This window comes from Mustela lutreola, chromosome 4 (assembly GCF_030435805.1).
Source record: "Mustela lutreola isolate mMusLut2 chromosome 4, mMusLut2.pri, whole genome shotgun sequence".
NCBI lineage: Eukaryota > Metazoa > Chordata > Mammalia > Carnivora > Mustelidae > Mustela > Mustela lutreola.
Window position 1 is genome coordinate 9,437,771 of NC_081293.1, and position 24,826 is coordinate 9,462,596.

A 24,826-nucleotide genomic window follows, 5' to 3' on the forward strand; every position below is an offset into this window, starting at 1 on the left:
TGCGGGGCTCGATCCCAGGACAGAGGCTGACAGAAGGTAGAGGCTTTAACCCACTGAACCACCCAGGCGCCCCCAGATGTATTTCTTGTGTGTATGTCATTATTCCAACAGCACAATTACAATTGTAATTATAATTACAATCTTTTATACAATTGGTTTTAAAATTAGTAAGGAAGAGAGGAGAGTATCCATTTATGTAAAGTATGAGAGGTCTCTGCTGTCACTCGCTAGGTCTCAGCCTTGAGCACTGCAGCTACCTTGGGATGCTAGTGGTCTCCCCAGTGTTCTGCTTTCTCTTCCCCTGATCTGTTGTTAGGATGTTTGTCCCTTATGCTATCAGACCCAGCTCTTAGGCTGTAGCAATTGCTGGCTGCTTGCTCTGTGGTTTTCAGCAGTGTCCTGGGGCATAAATTGCTTTGTAGTCTGGTTTAATTAAATTTGTGCCCCTTTGCAGGGACAGTTTTTGAGGCCATTCTTTGTAGTTTGTTGTGACCCCAAGAGGGGCTCTTCCTAGCTGCCTCTTCTGCTTCTGTCTGCTATGTTAGCTGGGCCCGTGGCTCGGCGCGTCATTTCATGAAACTGCTGGTCTCCTCTTCTTTGCTTATCACCAAAATCTAAATTTTTGAGAACGCCCTTAGACTTGAACTTGCCCTCGTACTGTTTCAAATACAGTTACTTCCTTTGGGAATTGGTGAGTCATTCTCTATTTTTGTGGCCTGCCCTCTGGTGCCTCAGTGTGCCACCACTCTGGAGTTAGGAGAGAACACGGTCATTTCTCTCCGAGTGATACCCCTGCTTTATAAGCAGGGCGGTGGGCAGGAGCACTACCTCAGGTTTTCTCTCGGTAACATAATTAAATTTGGGGCTAATTAATAGGGAATTCGAGGCTGTGAGCTGCCTTGGAGATGGTTCCATGTAAGGAGAGGGTCACTGCTGTCAATGAGGTCCTTCACCTAGTGTGTTTCATCCTAGAAATTCTTACTTCATTTGGCAAAACCCTTGCTTACAGGTAGAGAGTAGGCACACTCTGTCTGCAAGGTTGGCTGCCTTGAGAAACTGATCTGAGCATAGTATTTTGCTTTCCAGTCTTGAAGTGCAGTGTTTTGTTTTGAAGGAACCATTTCATTCATTACCCAGTACAGAAGTAGTTTCCCCTTGCATATCAGTACAGTTTTCTGCATGATTAAATGGCCAGTGTTCCTCTGCTCGGATTCAGGAAAAGAAGCCAAAAAAGTTCTCCTCTGAAAAGTTCAAGTGTTCTTCTGACTTGCTTTAAGGGCTCTGTGCAGCAGCTCACTCTGGTGTGGTTTTGTTAATGTAATGGGTGAAACTAATTCACTTGTGTTGAAGAAAATGCATTTTTTGTTCTCACAGTTGTAAAGCATTTAAAGTAAATGCAAGTCAGTGTAGTAACTTTGGAGACTTCAAGCAATCATATCAGTGCATAAAATCCATTTTAACTCTATTGGTAACCATAAAATAATCATTTCAGCATCCCAAAAAGTAGATAATTTTTTTAAAGATTTGATGAGAAGATAAATAAATATAGATTGCTTTGATATATAAAATAGTAAGTCAGTTCTTTTTAGTAACATCCTTAGAGAAGTAGCACATAATCATAAGTAATAAGATTGTAAAGGCCTTGATGAATTACCTCTACATGTTTGCTTCCATTCCTGTTTTCAATCATTCAGATAGATACCAGATTTTCAGAAAATAACATAATATAAATAAAATCAGATGGGTGTAATTTGTGACCTATCTTTTATATAATACAATATAAAACCAGCATATGTGAATCTTCGTTTTTTAAAATACCATGAATTTTGTATATAAACGTGGGATCTTAGCTGGAATTTTATTGATACTGTATATAGAAAACACCGTTATCTAATGTTTTTAAGTGCCATTGGTCCCTTAGAATAATTAAAATTGACATCAGCTTTTCTAAACTCAACTGAAAAACAGACTGTACTCACAGCTATAATGGTTTCTTCACGTTTTTGAGGCACTGACAGAATTGTTTTTTATGGACTTTCAAACAAAAAGGAAATAGAAAGAATAGTATACTGACCACCTATATACTCATCACCCAGATTCAATAATAGTCACTTTTCCATGTTTGCCTCATCTTTTTTGTGTGTGAGTCATTTTAATTTACGCTGTACACGTGACATTTTACTCCTAAGTTCTTTAGCATGCATCTCTGAAAAATAAGATGTATTTACTCAAAATGCAATGTCATTAGCACATATAAGAAAATTAACAGTGATTTATAAATGTCATCTAATACCTAATTCTATATTTATTTACATTTTCCCATTTTTAAAAAAGAGTACACAATCTAGGTTTCTTGTTTTTTTGTTTTTTTTAAGAAAGAGAGCATGTGCTTATTTGAGTAGGGAGGAGGGGCAGAGGGAGGGTCCCAAGCAGGCTTCATGCTCCGCACACAGCCCTGAGATCATGACCTGAGCTAAAAATCGAGAGTTGAGTGCTTGACTGACTGAGCTACCCAGGTGCCCCCAACCTAGGTTTTTATATTCTATTTCGTTATTATATTTTTTATTCTAGAAAGGCTATCTTTTAAATGCTTTTTTTGTGATATTACCATTTTTTGCCCAACTTTTTACTGTAAAACTTTGAAATTTACAAACAGAAAAGTTGAAAGATAACAGTGAACACCCACATACTGTTCATCAGGGCTCACTAGTTGTTAACAACTTTGTCAGATTTGCTTTATCTTTCTTCCTCTCTTTTTTTTTTATCTGAACCGTTTGAGAGTAAGTTGTGGTTATCACAATATTTCGTCTGAAAATACTAAGCATGCGCCTCCTGAGAATAAGTATATTTTCCTATATAATCACAGTATTTATCATTCCTAAAAAATTAACAGAAATCTGTAACATCATAATCCATGTTCAGATACTCCCAGTTATACCAAAAATACTTTTGTATTTTCGCTTGTTTTTTAAATACGGGATCCATGCATTTCCTGAACTGTTGTATTTATCCTATGTTTATAGTATGGCTGTTGTTTCTTTAGTCTTTCTTATGACTGACATTTTTAAAGAGCTTAGGCTGATTGTCTGTAGGATGTCCTGTATTCAGGATTTGAGTGTTTTCTAGTGATTAGATTCAGTTTAAATGTTTTTAGGTGTGGGTGATGCGTACTTAAAAAAAGCTTTCTATTGGAATATAATGTTGATACAGAAAAATACATGGAAGTGTTCAGATAGGTGAATTTTTGTGAATTGAACTCATTTGTATATCAGTTCTCAGATCAAGCAATTGACTGTTGCCAGCCCCTCAGAAGTCCCCTTTGTCCTTTTCCAGTCACTGGCATTACCCTCTTGACTTGTAAGCCTGCACATTAGTTCTGCCCCTTTCGTGCTTGATGGAAATAGAGCCCTGCATGTGTCCTCCTTTGCTTTCGGTCTTCTGTTCAACAGCATGTTCGTGTGATTCATCTGTGTTTGTGTCATCGTGTGTCCGGTCTCACTGCCGTGTGGTGTACCACTTGTGAATGTACCGTAGTTCACCACGTCTGCTGTTGATGGGAATTGGGGGAATTCGGGGCTACCGTGCCGAGAGCGGCGCCGGTCCGTCCTGGTACCCGTCTTCTAGTGAACATGGCGTGTTGCCGTGGAGTGGCTGTGTCACGGCACATGCTGGCATCCAGCTTCCAGAGAGCACCGGTTTGCTCTCGCCGCTGTGCCAGTGTTTTGGCTCCGCAGCGCATCTTGGGCAGCACACGGTGTCAGGTTTTCCCTTGTTTGTGATGCTACGTCTGCTCGGTTGATTGGATGGAAGCCACAGGATCCCTTTATTTATTTTTTTTAAGATTTATTTATTTGGGAGAGAGTGATTGAGTGAGTGAGTGGGGTTGCGGAGGAGCAGGGGACGCAGAAGAGAATCGTAGGCAGGCTCCCCGCTGAGTGCGGAGCCTGCATGGGGCCCAGTCTCCGGACCCTGAGAGCATGGCCTGAGCCAAACCCAAGAGTTAGATGCTCAATTGATTGAGCCCACCCAGGTGCCCCCAGATCTCTTCAGTGTTGAGTGACATTTTCACCTTTCTAAGTAGATCCTTCTGTTGTAAAACGCGAGGTACCATCAAGTAATCTGTGAGATGATGTTTTTGAGACATTTTGAATAACTCTTTCCCAACTGTCTATCAGCCAATTTTTTTAATGTCCTTTGGTGATCCAGACCCGAATCAGTTATGGGAAGGTGGGAGAAGCTGCTGATTGGTGATTTATCAAATTGAATTACATTCTCTTATGACCTCATTTATTTTAATATTATTTTATTTATTTATTTGACAGAGCGAGATAGAGCACAAGCTCGTGGAGGGTGGGGGAAGCAGCAGGAAAGGGAGAAGCAGGTTCCCCGCTGAGCCAGGATCTTGACGTAGGGCTCAGTCTCGGGACCCGGGGATCATGACCTGAGCCGCAGACAGACGCTTAACCCACTGAGCCACCCAGGCATCCCTATGACCTCATTTATGATCTGAAATTGCATATTTGCTGTAAAAAAGATCATTAGCTCTCCATGCACTCCCCCCACCATCTTTTTTCCTTTTGGTATGTCTGTGGGCTTATGGAATTTAAAAAAAACCTTTAAATTATTATAATCCATTGCCATAATTTTTTAAATGCTTAAATTATCCCAAATTTGGCCACAAGGATTCCCCTTATGACCTTATGCTATGACCCCATTAGTCAAGAATTTGCTTTTTACCTGGTGCAAGATAAGGATGTTCTAGACTCATGTTGTAGCTTTTCCTTCCAGATTTGGAATCTGCCTTTTCTTTGAGGAGTTCCAATTCCTTTTAGTGTAGAGTCGTATTTTTATGCCTTAATTAGGGTGCTGGTTTTATTTCTTACAATGGCAGTACGTGGCATTGGGTCTTGAAAGTCCAGGCCAATTGTCTTTTTTTTTTTTTTTTTTTAAATATTTTATTTATTTATTTGACAGAGAGAAATCACAAGTAGATGGAGAGGCAGGCAGAGAGAGAGAGAGGGAAGCGGGCTCCCTGCTGAGCAGAGAGCCCGATGCGGGACTCGATCCCAGGACCCTGAGATCATGACCTGAGCCAAAGGCAGCGGCTTAACCCACTGAGCCACCCAGGCGCCCCCAGGCCAATTGTCTTATAGGATGTCCCAAATTCTGTGTTTGTCGGAATCTTTCCTCCTGGTCTAATTTAACTTATTCCTTTGTGGCTCCAATCTCCTACAGACTAAAAATTAAGTCTAAATCTTGATTAGATTCAGGTAAAATAATTTTGGCATGTTTAATTCATAGGCAATTCATTAGGTAATTTTTTGTACATCATATTATGTCAGAAGATAAGGAATGATGGCATGTCTCGGTATTGATGGTGCTAATTTTGAACAGCCCGTTAAGGTGGTGACCTCTAGATCTCTTCATTTTAAGGATAAGATGTCCCCTTTGTGATTAGCAAGTAATCTATAGAGGGTATTACAGCACAGGTGAATGCCCTTTCTTCAACAGCCTTTTAAGTAATGGTGTTAGTGTCTGTTGGCGATCTTTGGGTCCATCATTCCACTGTTGCTTTTTGAACAGATACTTGCTTAGCATTCCCTTTTCTTTTGTAATACATGCAGTAATAGCCATTCTTGGTTAAAAAGGCTGGAAAAGATTTTCCTAATCAATCGAAGATAACCTGTAGTTTCTCCTAAGAAGGCAAGGTAAATGCTGAATTCTTTCACCTTAATTACAAATTTTGGAGAAAGAAGCTAGTGACAAATTAGTTTTCCTCCCTCTCTTTTTTTTTTTAACCCCACTACAAAACTTCTGGATATATATTTTTTTCAGTACTTTGTAGTCACAGTCATTATTCTTTCTGATGCTCAAACAGTCCCAGGTTTGCTCCGTTCACATTCCATCAAGACAACCCCTCTGTCCTCTGATCAGCTCCTTTAATATTGAGAGCCTTCATACTTTCTAGAACAGAACGCTACCCCAGCCTCATCTTATGCATTTCCCAATGCAGTCTTGGAATCTGCCAGCCGGTTTTCCAAGAAGCCTATGTTCCTTGTAATGAAGATTGAATTTAGAGACCAAGAAGAATTAGATAGTATGAATTTATGTTGATCTTTCCAATTCAAATTTAACACGTAGTATTATCTTTTCTGATTTTATGTTTGTTTCTCTTTTTTGTGTTTCTTGATTACATTAGCATATTTATGAACTTGGTTTGTATTATGATATACATAAAGTAGATTCAATATTGTAGTATCAATAACAGTACTAATGATAGCTGATAAATGCGGTTTATGATTCTTTTGTGATTCTTTTTTGCCCTTAGGACATAATCTCATTCAGATGTTCCATCAGAATACTGTATTCAGAAGTTGCATGGAATAATTTTATTCTCTTATGTGGTTGTGATACTAGACTGACTTATGGTCATTTATTCAATTGTTTTGAATATGAGGTTTAATTCTTAATTTTAGTGTTTTAATAGGTGGTGCGTTTATGTGGTTCCAGAGTCACCCAAAAAGTTCCAGTCAGAGAAGTCTTCTTTCCATGTCTCCTCCAGCCTGTACCCTGTCCTCCAGTAATAACTTTTTTTTTTTTTTTTTAAAGATTTCATTTATTTGACAGAGTGAGAGATCACAAGTAAGCAGGCAGGCAGAGAGAGAGGGGGAAGCAGGCTCCCTGCTCCCTGCTGAGCAGCCCCACATCAGCCGATGTGGGGCTCAAGCCCAGGACCCTGAGATCATGACCTGAGCTGAAGGCAATGGCTTAACCCACTGAGCCGCCTAGGTGCCCCCAGTAATAAACATTTTGATGAGTTTCTGGTTTATCCTTCTGGTGTTTTGTTTGGTTTTGCAAAAATAAAAAAATACATATGAATAATCTTATTTTTCTCATTTTCACAAAGAAAAACATCCTGTGTACACTTTTTGGCACCTTTCTTTTTTCCCTAAAAGTATACCCAAGGTCATAGTCTTAGCATCTCATAGAGAACCCTAATTCTTCGTTATTTCAGCTACATGCTTTTGTGAAAGGATGTGCTGTAGTTTATTGAAGTGGTCTCTTGCTAATGGACTTTTAAGTTATTTCTTTTCTTTTCTCTTCTTCTTTTTTTTTTCAAAGATTTAGAGAGGGAGAGCATTTGAGTGGGGAGAGGGGCAGAGAGAGAATCCCAAGCAGACTCCCCTACGGAGTGCGGAGCCCAACACAGGGGGCTCAGTCCCAGGACCCACGAGATCATGACTCGAGCCAAAATCACGAGTCAGACGCTCAACTGACTGAGCCACCAGGTGCCCCTAGGTTATTTCTAATTTTGTGATGCTATAGGTCGTATAATTTTGTCATTATGTGTGTGTAGAGGTGTGCTTTTATGGTTGATTTCATAGAGTGCATCAGTGGGCAGAAGTTCATACAGTGTTTCTAGATTTTGCCAAATTCCCTTCCCAGATGTTGTCCCCTTCTGCACGACAGCTTACAGGAGGGCCTTACTCCACAGCATACCCTACAGAGTATGGTACCAGACTTTTGGTTTTTTGATGACAGATGAGAAATATACCCCTGCTTAATTTTGAAATTATTGGGAAGATGTTAGAGGAAGTGTCTTATTTTACAATCATAGGCTGAAATGTTTAGAGAGAATTGTGTTTTGCATTTCTACTTTATACAGTTTTGGGGAACAGGTGGCAGATGGATGCTCATGGCAACAGGAAAATGAACGGGAGTGAGCAGTCAAGTGGATGTGACAGAGATGACATCACTTGATTGCCATGAGTAACTAGGAAGGTTCTTAGAAGTGTAAATTCTGAGGTTTCAAGGTTATCTTTCTAACCAACAGCCTTTTGAATGACCCATAACTTTTTTCTCAGTAGGAATATGAATCTGCTCTGATAGATTTAGTGACTGAACCCAGGTTCTTACCTTAATAAAATATTTAAGCAGCAGGAAATAAGATCTGGTCTAACTGGTCTTTATGAAGTGTTCCATTTGCACTAAAGAAGTAGACTTCTACTTGCCCTCTCCCCTTCATTGTGGAATAAACGTGTGACTTTGTGTGTATATATATTTGTATGTATGTGTACATAATCTCACAGTCACATTGTTATAGAATTAAAAGAATTTTTACTTAAATTTTAAGAGAACTACATATTCCTACTTTTCCATTTACTTATTGATTGATTGATTATGAATGAGGTTGAGTCTTTTACCTGAGGCAGAGTTAGGGAATATAGAAAGTAAGCCTGGCTTGTGTGATTTGCTTATAAGTCACTGTGTGGTCACATACTGAAGCACACCCAGTGTCAAGCAGAAGGGGCCTTCTGGTAGCATCATTACTGTGTAGCCCTCTTCATTGCCTGCTGTCCCTGCGACTAGAGTAAGGGATTGGGGAGCTGCTGCCCATGGATCATGGTCTCTCTGACTTTGTTTTCCTTCTGTGGTAGTGACTAGAACCCTTCTTAAACTGCTTGTTCCTGGCTTTGTTGTTGGCAGTTTAACACCGGCCTGCTTTTAATAAGTTCCTATCAAAGATCGCGAAAGTGTTTCCTTTTGAGAGCGTACCATTCTCTATCTGATTTAACACAGTTCTCAGGCTTCATGATCACCCCTGTTCTGTGTTTTCATTCTTCCTTTTTATTTTTTTTTTAAACGATGTATTTTTAGAGAGAGAATGAGAGAGCGACAGTGTGTGTACAGAGAGAGGAGCAAAGGGAGAGGGAGAGAGTCTTAAGCAGACTGCACGTTGAGCATAAAGCCCAATGCAGGGCTTGAGCTCACAAGATCATGACCTGAGCCGAATCAGGAGTCGGTGGCTTAGTCACCTGCACCACCAAGGCACCCCTTCATTCTTCCCTCTATGTCATACATTCACAAGTTAGTAACAAGAAAGTATAGTGGAAGATGAAAATAGTGTCTCACCTGCTCGGTGTCTTCGTCAGCACTAGAGCCACCCTTTGGCTTAATTACACAGCACATCGTCTTTGCTTTTGTTCAGATGGTTTATGACACAGCACACTGTGTGGATGAAAGAAGTGCAAATGTTATGCTAGGCCATAAGTACCCAAGTGAATAACATCAGGAGAGTTTTTCTCTGTTTGATTGTAGGTAATCAGGACATTCACAGTGTTACCATTTATTGTTTTTTAAGGAAACCTTTAAAAACTTCTTAAAAGGATGACTAATTTTTTTTTTTTTAGTTTTAGGTTAAGAGGCTTTTTTTTTTTTGAAAGAAGCTCACATATTACTTGAAAGACATAGCCCTCAGATTAATAAGTAAATATGATTTATTTTTAAAACAGTTTAAAGTTGAAAATTTCAAGCATTCATAGGATAAAGACAGTATGGTGAACCCCTGTGCGCCCACCGCTGGGTGACAACATTGTCCCCACAGCCTTGATCCCCCGCTTACCACTTGTTGTTCGTTGGGTTTTCCAAAAACAGGCTCCAGAAATTATGCCCTTTTACCTACAAATACCTTTTTTTTTTTTTTTTTAAAGATTTTATTTATTTGATAGAGAAATCACAAGTAGACGGAGAGGCAGACAGAGAGAGAGAGGGGAAGCAGGCTCCCTGCTGAGCAGAGAGCCCGACGCGGGACTCGACCCCAGGACCCTGAGATCATGACCTGAGCCGAAGGCAGCGGCTTAACCCACTGAGCCACCCAGGCGCCCCCAAATACCTTTTTTTGTTTGCTGATTCCATCAGGGGGTCTTGTATTAATTTAAAACTTAGGACTGAGGTTGGTTCAAACTACTGTGCTTTCCTGGAAAGCTGTTTTCTAAATTAGTTCAGAGAACTTCCTACGAGAGTCTCAAATATAAGGAGAAGAATTCTTCTGAAGGATCCTTATTTTGGGGAGCGTTATCTTCATTCAGGCATATATGTTTCGACAGTGTGATGAAGAGAAGGGGAGTTGGTTGTGATGGGTCCATGCTGACCCCATGGAGCAGAGAAAGGTTTCAACACTGGATTGTTTTCTTACTGACGCCACGAGGTGGCGGTCTAGGTCCACATCCTAGCTCCGCGCTGTCCCCTAGCCAGCTGTGCAAGTTGTGTGCTCGCTGCCTGTGAGGTTCGGTTAAGTGCTTAACTTTTGCCGTTTGTTGGAAGTAATTTGCATTGAGGCATTGAATATGGTCTTTATAAATGAGTCTTTGCTTCTTAGTTAAATATTTCCTGGAACTTAAAACAAAGGAGCCATTAACCATTTTTTAAAAAAAGTCTTATTTATTTGAGAGAGAGAGCATGAGCAGGGGGAGTGGCAGAGGGAGAAGGAGACACAGATTCCCCACTGAGCAGGGAGCTTAGTGTGGGACTTGATCCGAGGACTCCGGGATCATAATCTGAGCCGAAGGCAGACCCTTAAGCTGACTGAACCACCCAGGTGTCCTTGACCGTTTTCTCTTAATAGTTTTTCTCTTTGTCTATGAAAATAATAACTTATGTTTAGAAAAGTATTCACTGTATCAGACTGACATTTTTCTTCAATTATGTAGAGAAATCAGACACTCATGTATAGGCATGTACTATTATATAAAGAACTGTTACATAATTTGAATACAGAATTTGAATGATGGCAAGTTCTCAGCATTTTGAAATATTTGTTATTTATTTATTTATTTATTTATTTAAAGGTCACACTCCCAATTCTTTTTTTTTTTTTTTTGAAGATTTTATTTATTTATTTGACAGACAGAGATCACAAGTAGGCAGAGAGGCAGGCAGAGAGAGAGGAGGAAGCAGGCTCCCTGTTGAGCAGAGAGCCCGATGTGGGGCTCGATCCCAGGACCCCGGGATCATGACCTGAGCCGAAGGCAGAGGCTTAACCCACTGAGTCACCCAGGCACCCCATTTGTTATTTATTTTTAAGGCCGGGAGAACTTGAGTGAATAAAGGAGAAGGCTTAGATGGTTATTTGTCCAATCAATTAAAAAAGTCACTTTTTTACGAACAGCCCCTAAATAAAGGGAGTTTAGTATTGTAGTGTGTCTTAAGTTTGTTTCAAGACATTTTTCACTAGTAGTAGTTACATTAACTAAAGCTTTTGAATCACTTACCTAAATATATTAGTACAGAGGCATGATTATATCCCCAGGATATTATTAATTTGAGGGGAGATGCAAAGGGGTGGAGTTACAGCTATCACTAAGAATGTTTTCCCTGAAGGAGTGCCTGGGTGGCTCAGTTGATTAAGTGTCCGACACTTGCTTTTGGCTCGGGTCTTGGTCTCAGGGTCCTAAATTGAGCTCCATATCGGGCTCTGTGCTCAGTGGGGGATATGTTTGATATTCTCTCTCTCTCCCCCCCCTTTCCCTCTCCTTTTGCCCCTCTCCCCTGCACTGTCTCTCTTGCTTTCTCTCCCTAAAATAAATGAATCTTAAATAAAAACATTTTTTCCTTAAATTGTATTTTGTCAATAATATCTACAACTTATCTCAGATTATAAAATCATAGTATTATACGACATTAGAAATGATTAGAAATGAAAGACCTTACTGATTGTGTAAATTCTCTTATGTAGAGAATTAAAGTAGGTTGTCCAAGATAGCATAGTGGTTAGAGGCAGAGCAGTGTCTGCAAGTTTCCGTGTTTTTTATGCTAGACCATGGTGCTCATTTATGAAAAAGTGAAAATGGGCCCAAGTATTCAATTTATAGAGAATAACTGACATCAGTGAATGAAACGTTCAGCATAAGCAGATTTTCCAATAATTAGAACATTTTTGTTGCTAAGGTTTTATGTACTCTAATCAGTTAAAATGATCTCCTTTCCCAAATGTATGGTGTTTTTACCTGCCTTCTCACACAGGATACTGAGCAGGACTTGCCTGTTGTTCGTGGTTCTTATAGTCCCTCCGAAACGTTCTATGCTTGCCGAGTTTGCTGTGGCACATGCCCTCGAGGACTCCTTTTTACTCTCAAGTGTTTCTCTGTTTTAATCTTTCTTCCTTTTTTTTTTTACTTCCTTTTCTTCCTTTTTTTTTTTTTTTTTTTGCTGTCGGTCATTAACTGTATTAGTTTGTCTAGTTTGATCATTCTTTTTCTTTTGAATTTGTGGTTTCTTGATTTTTAAAAAAAATTTTTAAAATTAAAAAAAAATTTTTTTCTTGATGTTTTGTTAAAATGTTTATTGAGCACTTCTGTGTGCCACGTGCTCTTCCAGAAGCACCTGGTACAGTTAGCAAATGAGTGAGTTAGTCACAGGAAGATCCCTTGCTCTTGTGGGGCCCACATTCAGAGGTGGGAGTAGGTGGTCAGAGACAGTCCTTTAAACTATAAGTGTAATAAATTGGTAAATGATATAGTAGGTTAGCAGGGGATAAGTATTAAGGAAAAGTAGAGCAGGTGTAAGGGAGGAGTGGAAATATTAATTATTGGCTTGGAAACTAGATGGCTAAGTTTATTGTTAGTGAAGTAGTAGTCAGGAGGAAAAGGGAAAATGGAGCTTAGAATAAATACTCTGAGAGTTGGGGATGTAAACATTCTGTTTTGCATCCTCATTTTGACCTTCTTGTTCTCTTCTGGGGTTTTGTCTTTAAGTATCAGATATTTTGGAGCAGCTTGATAACGGACTGCTAGTTATGTAAGTGTGACAGGAACTCTCACAGTTACATATACGGGCTTACATTGTTTTCTGAAACCTGAGGGATAGGGCAGTGACGTGGAATGCTAAGCTGTCAAGGGGAGTGTTTGGCATGAATGGATGTGGGGTTGTTGTTTTTTTTTTTTTAACAGTTGCTTATTTGAGAGAGAGGATGTGTGCGCGTGGGCAGAGGGGCAGAGGGAGAGATTCTTTGAGCAGACTCCTTGCTGAGCTGGGAGCCCCCAGCAGGGCTCGATCCCATGACTCCTGAGATCACCATCTGAGCTGAGACCAAGAGTCGGAGGCCTAACAAGCTGAGCCACCCAGGCGCCCTGGATGTGGATTCTTGGTTAACCTGACTCTGCACTCCTGCTTTATTTGTCCTTGACCTCAGTATTCTCTGAGGATTCCTGACGCTTTATGGTCACCTGCATTCTAGCAACCAAAGTTTAGTCAATGATTATTTAACCGAGCACCTTTACCTTTATTTAATCCTCGTGACAAACTCTGCTGTACTATTTTTGTCTACTGTTTGTTTTCTGTACTGCTACACTTACATAACTAGCAGTCTGTTATCAAGCTACTCCAGAATTTCAGACATTGAAACTGAAGACAAAACCCCAGGAGAGAGCAATAAAGGGGGGAAAAAAAAAAAAAAAGCTTGCCCACTTACTGTATCTCTGTGGCTTTGAGCAAGTTTCTGATTCCTCTGCTTTATTTTGAGGTTCCTCATTTGTAAACACGGGGGAGAGTACAGTGGGGTTTGCCATCAAGATAATCATTGACTAAACTTTGGTCGTTGGGATGCAGTGATTGTAAACCATTAGGAACCGTCAGTGAATCCTGAGGTCAAGGGCAAGTAAGGGATTCTTCCTGCCCATCCTGGCAGCCTTTGCAAATGAAATTTTCTTTTTCTCTTTTGTTTTTTTTTTCCATTGTAATTCCAATATTTGTTGGAATTAAAAGATCACACATTTGAAATTTTAATACTAAATTTGAGTTAGTTCTTTCAAAGGAAAAAAAGTTCAAAACCAGTTTGGTTCATCGATATGTAATTTGAGTCTTTAAAATCTCATATACCGCATAAAACTTATAAAAGGGATTAGTTGGTGAAGATTTGTACATGTATTTCTTACCTGCTTTGCTTACAGTGGGAAAGGAACTGCACGCTTCTGCCGTTTTTATTTCTTCTTTTATTCTTGTGATAGAGATTCTTGCTTATTCTTTACGGTATATCTCTACTTTTGAAAAATTAGCTCATTAGTCTACCATAATCTATGGTATACTTCATCCTGTTTTACCTACCTGTAAAAATATGGTTCCAGAATCAGAAGAAATACACGATGCCCAGCAGAGTGTCTGGAACAGAGTAGTTGCCCCGTGAACGCACACTGCGTGAACGAGCCGCCCGGTTGCCTGTTCTTGAGAAACAGCTGGAAAGAGAGCTCACTTGTTGCCAGTGGAAAACTACTCAGAAAGTAATGTTTGTGAAACTCAGCTCCTGAAGTGAAAGGAGAATTCAGATGATGTCAAAAGCTCCTGACAATTGTCCTTCTCTAATAAGTAAAAGCTGTTTTGAATTTCCTGAAGGAGAGTGTTGAGAAATTTACCTACAGTGAGTTAAGCACATTTTAGTGAGTGCAAAGCTCAGGTGATAGGAATAATCTTGTGACCACCATTCGTCTTCAGCTCTTGTGTGCTAGGTCTGCTTTTGCCATTAAATCTGCGGAGCCTCAAGTTTTATGACCTCCTGGTGGTGACTTGACAAGTGAACAGTACTGCCTATTGATAACTAGTCTAAACCAGGAAAGTTTGTTTTTGCTCTGGTAATTCATTCGCTATGCCAAATAATTTTAGGTAACTACTTGCATGATTAAAAAGTAGTTGATTTTATTCTAGTTAGTAGTTAGTAGTTGTAAAGGTTAAAAAAATATACATGCCTGATTATTTATCCAGAGCATAATTCTGCCTTTAAGGGAAATGGGGGATATATTTTTGTGGGTCTGTAAATACTGATGTGTGTGTTACATGTTTTTCTGTGACAGTCATTCTAGAAATAGTGCAAAATTTTATATTTAGAATGGCTCCATGTTCCTTTCTTCTGAGCTGTGGAAGACGGTGATTTTTCTATTCAACTAATCATATAAACATTGAATTCTGTCACTGTGGTAGGTCCTAAGGATACTTACATGAGTACAACATGGTCCTTTGCTCATTTTATTTAACAAATAAAATGGATTTTATAATACTTTAATAGGAGTGCCTGGGTGGCTCAGATGATGAAGTGTCTGCCTTGGGCTTAGATCATGATCCCAGTGTCATGGGATCGAGCCCCACATCAGGCTCGCTGCTCAGCAGGGAGTCTGCTTCTCTCTCTCTGTCTGCCTCTCCCTTGCTCGTGCTTTCCCTCTCTCTGTATCTCTCTGTCTCAAATTAATAAATAAAATTCTTTAAAAAATTGCTTAAAAAATACTTTACTAAACATCCTACATAGGTTTGCATTAATGTTAAAAATGTTAAAATACCAATATTAAAAATTATTGGAAATAATTTTTATATTAATAGTACCTGAGCCTGGGTGGCTAAGTCAGTTGAGCATTCCGGTCTTGATTTCACCCCCAGGTCATGGGATCGAACCCCATGTTGGGCTTCTAGCTCAGCAGGGTGTCTGCTTCTCTCCCTTTCCCTCTGTCCCTCCCCCAACCCTCTCACCCCCTGCCCCCTCTCAAATAAATAAAAATTTTAAAAAATTATTGGGTATATATGTACCTGGTATGATGTGGAGATATGTGATCTTGCTTGGAATCAGTTGATTTGATAAGTATGTAAGAAGTACCTATAGCCATTATTAATATTTGTTAATAAAATCAACTGTTTGTTTTTAATAATGATTAAATTACTGATAATATATTTGTTTCTTAGTATTTTGACCAGAGGGCTTTTATAATTTTGTCTCAGTTGTGGTTTCCTGCTAATTTTTATTTCTAGGCTTTGTATTTTCTACTTATCCTTTAATTCAGGTCATTCAGATTTTGAAAGACACCCAGTTTTTCAAGGTCAGTTTGAATCCTTTTGCCCAACTTAGTGTCCTTTAATGACACCTGGTTTTGTCCTCAGTCTCTTGAGTAGCTGTTCCTCAGAAGTACTTACTGGAAGTTTCTCTGCAGGAGATTAAAGGTGTTTCTGGACTCCTGGGAAGATCAAAGGAGCAGGGCACAGGTGGTTTCTTCAGTGATAGCAGTTCTTGGTTACTGGTGACTGCTTCTCTCTAGTTATGGCATTTCACCTTGACCCAGTGGGACCCAGTTCTACAGAGTAGCCAGGGGCCATGAAGAGACACAGGGAAAAAGGGGAGACTATGAATATTCATGTATTCGTTCATGATTGATTCAACTCATGCGTGAATGCATGTGGGCACTTAAGCAGCAAATATTGAGTTCCTACTGTGCGCCAGGCATTATTTTAGACTCCAGGGGTACAACACAGTGAACAAGACAGAAATTTCTTACCCTCAGATTACATACCGGTGAGGGAGATACAAAGTATGTGCAATATGTTATCGGAGTAATGGGGGGTAACAGTTGGTGACGAAAAGGGGAGGGTTAGAGAGTGGTGGTGGTGATGGTTAAGGAAGGACGTCGGGAAGAGGCTCTGAGGGGAGGGGCCCCTTGGCAGACCCCTGCCTGAAGAGCACAGGCCTGTGTGTGTTGTCGGAAGGTACGTTTCAGGGCCACGGGAGAGGCGTGAGCGGCTCATGTAAGGACTGGCACTGGCAAGGCCGGGAAACGGGACACAGGATGTCTTCCTCATTTATGTTGCTTGTGAACATATTTTTAAAACCCTGCCTTCTTGCCATTTGTTGGCTGAATTTGCTATTATCATAAACAGGCATTCTGCTATAGACTTCTTAGCTGCTTTGTTTCCTTGTTACGTGAACATTTGTCACCATATCTTAGTTCTGTTTTATAATATGGAGATTTGGTATCTCTGAGTGTTACTGCTTTTGTGTGAGTTTGATTAATGGTGGTGATGAATCCTTGGTTTAATGGAAGGGGAGCAAGAACCTAGAAAGGCTTCTAGTTTTGCTGCTAACGGACTACCGGGTGTTTCACGTGTGGGCCTCAGTTTATCCAGACGCAAGCTAGAGGAGCTGGACTAGATCATTACCAAATTCCTTTTAACCATAAAGTTCTATGGCTTAAATAATTTTTAGGAAAAATCCACAGGAGGAGCTCACTCGTAGTTTTTTCCTTTTATTTTCTTTTTTGAATTTAATTTTTTTTTTTTAAAGATTTTATTTATTTATTTGACAGAGAGAGATTACAAGTAGGCAGAGAGGCAGGCAGAGAGAGAGAGGAGGAAGCAGGCTCCCTGCTGAGCAGAGAGCCCGATGCTGGACTCGATCCCAGGACCCTGAGATCATGACCTGAGCCGAAGGCAGTGGCTTAACCCACTGAGCCACCCAGGCGCCCTTGAATTTAATTTTTATATTTATATACAGCAAAGCTCACAAGTTTTAAGTGTGTAACTTATTGAAATGTTACATTTGTATATGCACCTTAACCACCACTCGGATTAAAAAAGAACATTTTCAGGGGCGCCTGGGTGGCTCAGTGGGTTAAGCTGCTGCCTTCAACTCAGGTCATGATCTCGGGGTTCCGAGATCGAGTTCCGCATCGGGCTCTCTGCTCAGCAGGGAGCCTGCTTCCTCCTCTCTCTGCCTCTCTGCCTACTTGTGATCTCTGTCTGTCAAATAAATAAATAAAAAATCTTTAAAAAAAAAAAAAAAGAACATTTTCAGCATTTCAGAAGGCTCCTTTTCCAGTCAGTACACTCTCACCCAGAGGCAGCTCCTCTTTGGACCCTAAGATGTTCTTGAGCTTCATATACATGTAATTATGTGACATATACTCTTCTGTGTCGCCTTCTTGCTCAGCATCTGTTGTGAGAGCCATGTGTGCTGCATACGGGAGCAGTTTTCTCTCAGTCCTGTGTAGTCTTCTGTGGTGTGGGTGGTGGACAGTAAGTTCTTTCTTCTGCTGATGGGCATGCGGATGGCTTCCAGTTTGGGGCTATAATGAAAGAAGTTGCAATGAACATTCTTCTGCCTGTCTTTTGATGGACATGACACTCATTTCTCTTGGGTATATACTTAGGAATTATATCCCTCAATTGTAGCGTAAAGATATCTTAGCTTTTGTAAACACGGCCCGTTTTTTGTAGTGGTTGGACCTTACGAGAATTCAATTGCCTCACATTCTCACCAACGCTTGGTAGTGTACGACATTTTAACCAGCCTCTCTGGTGGGTATCTTTAGTGGTATTATATTGAAGTTTAACTTTGCCTTTTGCCAAGCACCTTTTCATGAATGTATGAGCCGTTTGAATATCCTCATTTTTGGAAAGTGCCTGTTTAAGAGTCTGTCTCACCTTTAAAAAAATCAGGCTCTCTCTTTTCTCCTTATTGATTGCTAAGAATTTTCTGTATTCTCTGGCTAGGGGTCCTTTCACAATCTGGAAATAACCTGTATGCAGTACTTAAGAAAATGTTACAGTGAGAAGAATGCAGTTTTTAAGACTTTAGTTTTGACGCCTCCCCACTTAGTTTACAGATTAAGAGAACAAAAGGTTTAAAGATTTTTCTTATTGTATAGTTTCCCAATGTTCATTAAAAAAAAAAAAAACAAACCCAAGATATTTTTCCTCGTAAACACACTTAAATTATTTCCACACTTCTTATTATCTATTTTAATATTTTGTGCTAGTCCTTAATGTAAGTGTTGTAAACAAGCTTGCCTTCAGGTTATTAGGTCTTGTGGTGGAATGATTTTTTTTTTTAAATTTATATATTTCTTTATTTAACTGATAGAGAGCACACAGGCACATGCACAAGCCCACTGCAGGCTCGGTCCCAGGGCCCCAAGATCAGGATCTGAGCTGAAGGCAGACCCTTAACCGTTTGAACCACCCAGGTGCCCCCAAAAGATTCCTCCATTAGAGAAGCCCCATGATTCTGGACTTAGCACATGATGTCACCAACACAGGAGTCTTTTTTTAGTAGGTGTTCATTTTGGTGACTTGGCCAAGAACTTTTCTTTGCCCTTTGATATGACCTCTGTTTATGGTGATTTTGTTTGTGGTGCTGATAGTTTTGTAAAACAATGAAAGTCTTTTAAATTCCATTCTCTTGGAGCTCTTCAAGCTGCAGAATTTTATATATATATAATATATATATAATAAATATATGTATAAATACATTATATAATTTTTAATATTTATTTTTAAATACTTAAATTAATTTTAAAATATTAAATAAAGTATAAATATAAAATATAAAAATATTTAAAAATTAAAATAAAAAATTAATTAAAATTTAAAATTTAAAAATAAAAATTAATAAAAATAAAAATTAAAAATTAAATATTTAAAATGCTAAAATATTTTAATAATATTTAAAAATATTTAATAATAAAATATATAATTTTAAAACATAATATATTTATATAAAATAATTTATATAATTTATATTATATGTATATAATATAAATTATATATATGTTTGTTTTTTTAGTTATTTATTAGTTATACATATATTATATATGTAATATAATTACATATATATATATGTTTGTTTGTTTTTTTAGTTCATGTCTTTATTATTAACCCGTATACAATTGTTTGTCTTCTGGTTTGTCGAAGCAATAGTTCAGACAACATTTGCCACAATAATGTCTGTCCAACTGGCCAGCCATAAAAACTCCAGCACCATACTCAGTCTGAAGGGCACTCTGATGAAGGCGACGGATTTTTCCATTCTCATCCACCTTATTGTATCTCAGGATGACCAGTTTAACCTTCTTTCTCTTATTCTTGGGAGTGGTAGAAGACTTCCTCTTCCTTTTCTCAGCACCAGCACAAAATGAAGAGCGGACTCCTTTTGAACGTTGTAACCAGGCAGAGTATGTCCATCTTCCAGTAGCTTGCCAGCAAAGATCGGTCTCTGCTGATCAGGAGGAATTCCTTCCTTATCCTGAATCTTGGCCTTCACATCTTCTGTTGTATCTATTGAGAGTGATGGTCTTCCTTGTAAGGGTTTTCACGAAAATCTGCTTCTTGGTGGTGGTTCCACCGCAGATCGCAGATTGGAAAGAAAAGCCTGTAGAATTATATTCTCACCAGATTATAGATTCATCTTTCAGTCTTCACCATTTAATTTTAGAAATGGAAGCACCATAACTTGAGGTAGTAAATAGTAAGTAAAATTTTAATATGTTCAAATATATGTTATTTGTTTTAATAGATACGAAGTCACTGTAAGACGTACAACTGTCATTATAGTGAATACGTGCAGTGAGATAGGTGGTAATGAATGACTTAGTTATTGCCCAAATCTCTACGGCTCTTAGAAATTGGCAAGTAGTAAAAGAGTATGCATCAAAGTAGCTCACTTCTTAGGGCATGCATTAGCCAACCGGACTCAACACAGCGAAAGCTGTGGAGCTCTTTGTAGAGTGTTATGGACTTTTGTGATTCTGGGAAGACATTACAGTCTTTCAAGAGGCATTTTATTCTAGTCCCTTCCGTGGTGTTGGCTTGAGCATTAGGCCGCTCACCAATCTAAAGTGCGAAATCTTACACTAGGAGGGGTAATTTTGGATAGGAACCGTACCTCTTAAAAGGAGGGAAAAGGGGACCAGTAATTCACTGATAGTTTGTATTAGACTTTTCATACTATAAAAAGGCGTATGGAATATTTTTAGTGAGCATTTTTATTAAATACGGATTGGGGAAACTGAATCAGAGCTGGTAGTGTTTCCCAGGATGAGTTTTGTAGAATATTCTATAGAATGTTACTAAATGTTATGCGAAATTAAAAACAAACCAAAAAACAAAACTTTCTGGTCATGTAGCTTTGGAAGGCACTAGATAAAATAAAGTTGAAGAGTTTTTGTTTTTCTAACTTTGTTGAGATATAGTTGACAATAGAGTATTGTGTGAGGTCTACAACATGCTGCTTTGAAACCCATATACTGCAGCGTGATTACCACCATAGTGCCAGCTAATACCTTGATTATATCACATAGGTACCATTTCTCTTTTGTCATGAAAACACTTAAGATTGATCTACTTGGGTTTTTTCTTTTAAAGCAACTTGTACTATATTGTACAGTGTTGTTACTACACACGATTACAATGCTGTGTTTTCAATCCACAGAACTTACTCATCTTGTAGGGTTTGTTTTTGTTTTTAATGGCAGGAATTCTTGAAGCCTTCAATTTGTCAGTGTACCTTATAATTCTCTAGGATGAGGAAGGGGGAAGTGAGGCGGCAATAATACGCAGCATTTCTTGAACCTCTGTGGCCGTGGAGTCATGTTTTAGAGAGTGCCTCGGGAACTTGGTGTGCCACAGTACCTTTTGGTGAAACTGGTTTGGCTGAAATCATTTTACAGATAAAAAACTAAGGCCCCAATAATTGAAGGTACTCACTCAAGTTGATGAATCTAGTGAGATTCCAGATCGACTCTTAGATCATTGTTCTTTCTTTCTGTTGACAAAAGAAGGGCATTTAGTGGCTTAGGGGACATAGATTTAAATACATTAGGATGTAAGTATGATTTTCTTTGTCATCTTTTAAGATTTATTGAAGCTTAATGGCTAGTCCAAGGGCTCCAGGTCTAACCAAATAAGCCAGTGCAAGTGTTACTCCCTTCAGCCACTTGCCGGCTGGTGGATTAGAGAGCAACTCTAGAAAGGAAGTTAAGGATTGCTTGAATCTGTTCTATTTTCTCCCCCCACTAAAGTCAGGGTAAACAGGATCTTTGTCCTCAGACCTTAGCTGTCACTGCCTGCTAAGTACAGATTTAATTCCATTCTCTGGATGACTTGTTAAATGGGTGTTAGCTATGTAGGCTGCTTTTGAAGGTTTTGTTTTTCTGCAGTGAAATGAAATAATAAAACTCTTTTCTTCTGTAGAATCAGATTAATGTCTAAGAGTTGGAGATTCACGAGAAACACATTCTTAACAAAACTTAGTTCCTGCACTGCCTTAAAACAGTCAGTTTCCAAATATAGTACCGAATATGTACCAGCGGTTGTGGGAGAATGGAAAGGGAGCCTCAATTAACTTAATTTAGACTCTTAACTGAATCAAAACTGCCAAATTCCTGGGAGGAAAACTTATCATCTTACATGGAGGTATGATAAAGGTTTTAAATAAAGATTTTGTTAGGTTATAGCCTTAAGTCGTTAGACTTGTCCCCTGACAGTTTGTAAGTGCCATGTGCCGGGGTGAAAGCTCAAGGAAGCAGCAGCAGCGGCGGTATTTGGTTAATGCGGGGACACTTGGGGTAATCGGTGTGAACAGTTACTTGAAAGACTTGAACTCCACTTTGACAAGTAGGCATAACTCTTTGATTTAGGAAAAAAAAAATTTATGCCTTATAAAAAATTTGCTGTTTAATGTTTCCTTTTTTGTTAAAATATAGGATTTAACATGGTTCCTTATTAAAAAGAAAAGGCATTTCAGGAATATAGTAGCTTATATTACTTACATGTTGAATGTTTTCTACTGCAAAGATAAATGGTTGATCATAGTTTTGCCAGGCTGTTTTGACAAAACCAGTGGTGTGCATTCTTCTCTCCTTCTTGCCTCCTTCCCCCTCCCCTCCTCTCCCCCTCCAGTCCCCACTAGACCCCCACAACCCCCCACATAACTGGCATGGTTAATAACAAGTCTTGGAAAAAGAAAGAACTTCCTGATCATAACTGACAGGAAGTTTAGCTACAATTTTGTGCTTGGAAAACGGTTGAGAAAATTTTGGTAAGCGCTAAGTGCTTTTCTGGAAGGAATGAGAGGGTGTTACGACGTAGGCTACGGATGGAGCTGGAGGTGGTAAGAATACTTAAGAGAAGCAAGGTCAGTAAGGAGTGTGGAACATGAGAACTGATCTGGGTCTATCCTTTTTCCCTTTTTAGAGGCCTGAAAGGTTTTTTAAAATAGTACTGATACCCTTTATGCCTGAATGCTAAATACGGAACGTACTTCTTCTTATTTAAAAAAAAATTCAGGAGCGTCTGCGTGGCTCAGTCTGTGAAGCGTCTGCCTTCCTCAGGTCATGATCCCAGGGTCCTGGGATCCAGCTCAGGAGGGAGCCTACTTCTCCCTCTCTCTGCTGCTCCCCCTGCTTATGCTCTCTTGCTTTCTATCAAATAAATAAAATCTTTTTTAAAAATTCAAGAGTAGATGAGATAATTGATGGCATTTTTATGAATTTTAGCAAGTGAGTCCAGGTAATAATGTTACTGATGTTGTAACGAGAAACCTGTTTGCGTTTGAAAAGCCAGATGTCAAGGAGGTTGTTCCTATTTTCAGCTGTATTAAATCAACATGTCTTAGAAGTAGTCTTTAAAATAGATAAAATAAGATAGATAAAATAGATAAAAACTGTGGCTATATTTATTTTCAGTTGTTTCTAGAATGATGAAGTATATTCCTGTCTGTAAAATCAGTAAGATGTTTTGTAAACATATTAAGTTCTTTAGTTTCTCAACATTTTGCCTAAATATCTAAAATAGGATCTTTCCCTTAAACTTACTAACTTAACTATGCCCATAACATATTTTTTAAGTAGCCATATTAGTATAACTATGTTAGAAAAGTGGTGTTAATGTGGACTATAGACTGTGGCCATACTCTTTTTTGTTGTAACAGCATCATTGAGCCATTTTTATACTGATCAGACATTCTGATGGTATCTCTTAAAAGGCATCTATTTCTACTGTCAGAGTGTATGTACAAATATATTTTGTAATTAATTTGCTTTTTTTTAGTTCTTTTTCAAAGTATTACCATTTGTGTTGAATATAATATGTGTCATTTCACAATGAAAATTTACTAACTAATTAACTGAAGGGAACTAGCCGTGGGTTTTCTGGTGTACTAATCGAGAAATAGCATTTTTTGACTTTTTCATGTCCTTTGAGTAGGAGAGTGAATGTGCACCTTGTGATTTGTTATTTTGTTTTTACTGGTTTGGGAATTGAGAACTTCTACTTATGTACTTCATGTTTTGGCAGCTTCAAGCAGCATAGAAATTTTTAGGTCTATTTTGAAAAAGCTGTGATAGGAATGTTATATACACATGTGACAAAGGTGTGTGTCAGTTACTGGATCCACAGGGAGACCCTCATTTTCTTGGAGAGTAATTATGTGTTTCTTTTGATTGTTATTTAAAGTCAAGTGACTTCCATCCTGACATATCAGTTACTACTGAACCAGAACTACTTCTAAGTCCTAAAGTATAATGCGTACCACGTCAGTAATATGCACATAATGGCCAGAAACCGGGCAAGAGCCTATTTCTCATTTTGAGATAAAAATTCTCCATACCTCATTTTTCTCCACTGTTAAAACTGGCTAGTCTTTCAGTTCTTTCTTTTTTGTCCTGGGAGGAAGGGTAGGGATAGTCTTGTGTTGGACTACTGTGAAAATAATCCAAGATCACAAGGTTGCCCTTTAAATTTCAACAGAATTAATTTGTTACATACCAGCATTATGAAAACTTAAAATTTTGGTATATCTTGCACTTTCAGAAAGTTCTCTTAACAGTTAATATAATCAAATTGTATATTGATATTTAAATTAAGAGAAAGGTTACTTAAGTAACGGGACCTGAATGATAGTAGTTAATTACATGGCTTTGGTGTGCACTAGTAACATTTTACAAATATATTTGCTTTAGCTTTGTGGGGAGGAAGTGTCTGATATACTTTTTAAATTTTATTATAGAAAACTAGAAATATTCACAAAGTATAAAGAGTTCTGTAATGAATCTGCATATATTCATCTCTTGTCCTCACCAGTTTAATATAATGGCAAGTCTTATTTGATCTACACACTATCCTACAATAGTTCCCTCCTGACAGCCCCCAGTGATTTTGAAGGAAATCCCAGGCATCATGTAATTTCATTGAGAAATATTTCAATGTGTATCTCTAAAAGAGAATCAAGTTATTTGTATTCCCTGTGAGTACTAGCTAGCTTTGTTGTGGAGAGGAAGTTCAAGAGTGCTTGGAAACAAGCCTGTTACTGCATTTTATTGTAGTTATTTTGCATTTAGAAAGATCAAGAGTTTATACTATGGGTATTTTACTACTCCAGTAACTCTCAAAGGATTTGAAATGTTGATTTTATAAATAACAGCTAAAAAACATTGTGAATTATCATCACGACTGTCTGCGGAGTCAC

General features: G+C 38.6%; 1 protein-coding gene, 1 long non-coding RNA gene and 1 pseudogene across 10 annotated transcripts in view; 1 reads left to right on the forward strand and 2 right to left on the reverse strand.

Moving 5' to 3' along the window:
- LOC131830604 (uncharacterized) overlaps window positions 1-14,033 on the reverse strand; it is a 33,045-nt gene extending 19,012 nt beyond the window's left edge. Inside the window, exons 1-2 of the long non-coding RNA XR_009353236.1 lie at window positions 13,882-14,033; window positions 8,914-9,009 (exon numbers count right to left, since the gene is read on the reverse strand). This is a non-coding gene — a long non-coding RNA (uncharacterized LOC131830604). The remainder of the gene's footprint in view (window positions 1-8,913; window positions 9,010-13,881) is intronic.
- Window positions 1-24,826, forward strand: part of ATE1 (arginyltransferase 1) — a 173,496-nt gene that overhangs the window by 23,886 nt on the left and 124,784 nt on the right. The window lies entirely within an intron of this gene.
- On the reverse strand, window positions 19,236-20,802 carry LOC131830483 (ubiquitin-ribosomal protein eS31 fusion protein-like; annotated as a pseudogene).